Source organism: Miscanthus floridulus, chromosome 2 (assembly GCF_019320115.1).
Source record: "Miscanthus floridulus cultivar M001 chromosome 2, ASM1932011v1, whole genome shotgun sequence".
Classification (NCBI taxonomy): Eukaryota; Viridiplantae; Streptophyta; class Magnoliopsida; order Poales; family Poaceae; genus Miscanthus; species Miscanthus floridulus.
In genome coordinates, this window is record NC_089581.1 from 68,742,314 (window position 1) to 68,745,586 (window position 3,273).

Below are 3,273 nucleotides of genomic sequence, written 5' to 3' on the forward strand. Positions count from 1 at the left end.
AGGTCTCCACGGAAATAAAGGAAACAACAATTGCTATGTGAAATTAGCAGTTATGGCCTAAGACTAAGAATAGGTGAATTAGGCTATAGAAAATTTAAACAAGACTAAAATACACTAGTGCTATCTGAAATTAGCGTTGATGGTCCCACCGTCGCTCGCTGGCCACCGCACGCCGCCCCCTCGCCTATGCTTGCGCCGTCGCAGTTGCAGGAGAGGGATGGGGTGGGGGAGCTGAGGAAAGTGGTGGCTACAGGGAGAACTGGAGAGGATAAGGGGCTGTTTGGTTCCTACAGGAAAATTTTAGTCCTTATCCCATCGGATGTTTGACACATGCATGGAGTATTAAATATAGACGAAAAAAATAACTAATTGCACAGATTGTGACTAATTTGCGAGACGAATTTTTTAAGCCTAATTAGTCCATGATTTGACAATGTGGTGCTACAGTAAATATGCGCTAATGATGGATTAACTAGGCTTAATAAATTCGTCTCGTGAATTAGTCTTCATCTGTGTAATTAGTTTTATAATTAACTCATATTTAGTTCTCCTAAATAGCATCCGAATGTTCGATGTGACATGGACTAAATTTAGTCCGTGAAACCAAACACCCCCTAAGTCGATAAGATAGTTAGGGTTTGATTTTTTTATATAGGAATTTTATATATTATGGGAGTTATGGGATATCTTCGGGCAGGCCAGGCCAGCACACCGTGCTAAGGGTGAGGCCCAGGCATGACCCTAGGGCCAGGTCAGGCCGTCCTAGGCCCAACGGCCAACGGGTCATGCCGTGCCATCCGGCCTCAGGCCTTATGGCCAAATATAGCTGACAGGATGTAGCAGAAAATTGGTTTTGTATCAGTTTAGTGCGGTGAAGTGGTTCATGTCACTCTGCTTCATCAACATACTCCATCTGTTAATGCAAATAACGATGGTCTCATGAAAACCATGGACCTAAGGAATCACTTGCATGCTACGATTAATTTCCTAGAGAAAATTGATAATAAATCAGGATGTGAACAGGTGTCAGGTGCTAGCATTTGTCATTCAATTCAACTTTGTGTAAAACCATTGCTATGTGCCATTATGAAACTCACAAATCTTTCATACAAAGTCCATCACCCATGACCGAAACTAATTCTTTGTAATTATATTACCAATGTCTTAAATTATACACTACTACCGGAAACTGCATAAACCATTGTACCAAACAGAAGATGCATTCAAGTACATAAAAGTAAAACTAATCCCAGAGCAACATGAAACTGAATTGGTTGCTAGAATCATCCTGCGAAACAATTGACTATCAAGAACTGCATGCTACTGACCATGCTTCTATCTGAAATACATATGGCAAATAACTGTTTCTTGCATCAAACAAGACTAATAAGGAACGAAAAACAAGCATAGGCACATCCCAAATCCCATACTTTCGAGGACAAGACTACACATTATATAATAACCGTAACTAGTACTAAGAGGCTTAACCACTAATTTCTTCTAGGACAGTCACAAATCGTCATTATGAAATGATGAAATCTTAGGCTCATGTCTTCAATTTCCTTCTCTTGCATTGCTTGAACAGGTAAAGCTCGGACATCAACTCCTTCACAAGAGCAGGGCAGTTTTTAGTCAGATGCTCAAAGCCATTAGTTTCCATGACTGCTTCCAGTGCATCAGGAGATTTGAGAAACTCGATGCAAGCCTGCTTTAGACCACGGCAGCAGTGCTGTTCAGCCAACACCAACGTGGTTGCGGCCATGCTGACGTCTAGGTGCCTGCACAGCTTCTCCTCACAAATCAGCTTGAGCCTCTGCATGTCATACCTGTCCGCCGCTTCCAGCAGATGCTGGGCCATCACAGCCTCCTCTTGTTCCTCCATCTGTGGCAGCGAGTCAGTGTAGATGAAATGGAGCAAGGCCTTGAACACCTGAGGTAACATGTCATCAATTCGGATGCAGCCGCCTGTGGCCGTGCTCTCCTTCATGGTGCCCCACAGCTCTGCCTTGAAGACCCGCGACCGGGCCGCAAGCAGAAACCTGTGCGCGCTGAATGCCTCGCCGGCAATTTGGAAAGTAACGTCGGCGCCCTCTTTGGACATGAGGAGATCACCAAGATGCTGATTCAGGTCAGGTGGTGGTACCGCGTCTAGGAGCGAGACAATCCTGTCCTCTGTGCGGAGCTCCTCGGGAATAATGATGATCTTGAAGCAGTCGTTCGAGAGGTGCTCCGAGTTCTCCAAGAACTCCCTCTTAATGAAGTCACCGAAGCCGTAGCCTGCGCCGACAAGAGAAAAACTTGCGTAGACTTGTGGTTCGGGATTTCGATGGCAGCAGGTTCCCTGCCCGATCGAGTAAATCGAACTTGGCTCGCGCCGGGAAAAAAATGGATGCGCGATGGGGTCATTGACCCGGCCATGAAGGCGGCGGCGGCCCACGGCAGAGAAGACGGCAGGCTCGCGGCCACACCAAGCAGCAGCAGATCATCCACTGCCATGCAACACCGACCTGGCCTGCCGCCGTGGAGACTGCACGCATCTTTTCGGAGGAGGAGGCGAAGGCGGCAGCGACAGCAGTGGTTCCGCCGCCGTGCAGCACATCAGCATGTCGTCGAATGCGTCCACGAGCAGGCGCCCTTGCGGAGGAGGACGTGCCGACGCCGTCCATGGCCTCATCCTCGCAGGAAGCAGAGCACGCCGCCCTTTCGGCAAAGAAGTTCAGTGCCCTCGCAGGAAACTCGGTCTGTTGCGACTCCCATATCGGCCCGGCAACCGCCCAGCGTCATGGACTCCGCTCGAATCAGCAAGGCACTCGGCGTGGTGCTGCGAGCCGAGCCGCGAACGAGAGCGTTGCTAGCCAGAGCCAGACGTCCGCGAGCGCTACGTACGAGCCACCCCTCCCGCGAGCGTTTGATTTGTTTCCTCGCCACGTGTCATTGATCGAGCGGAGGGGCGCATGGCCGGGTCTATGAGCCCATCGCGCATCCAATTTTTTCCCCGTAACAGCAGGGGCACATTTGGGCCGAGCTGTCCTAATACATGCCATTCTATTGGCCCAAACAATCTGACCCACCATTGTTTTTGTTTTTGTTTTTGTTTTTCTTTTATAATTTGATTTGACTTTTGGAACAAAAAAATCTCTGAATACTCTTCTCGCAAATTGGAGAAACACGGATGTGAAGTCAGTTACCTAAGGGCACGCACAACAGGAACGAGAAAGACGGATATGAAGTCAGCTACCTAAGGGCACGTACCACGGGAATGAGAGGCACCGT

General features: G+C 48.5%; 1 pseudogene; it reads right to left on the minus strand.

Annotated features, from left to right (window-relative positions):
* Positions 1-1,546: 1,546 nt before the first annotated feature.
* Positions 1,547-2,666, minus strand: LOC136536677 (BTB/POZ and MATH domain-containing protein 2-like; annotated as a pseudogene).
* Between the last annotated feature and the right edge of the window lie 607 nt (positions 2,667-3,273).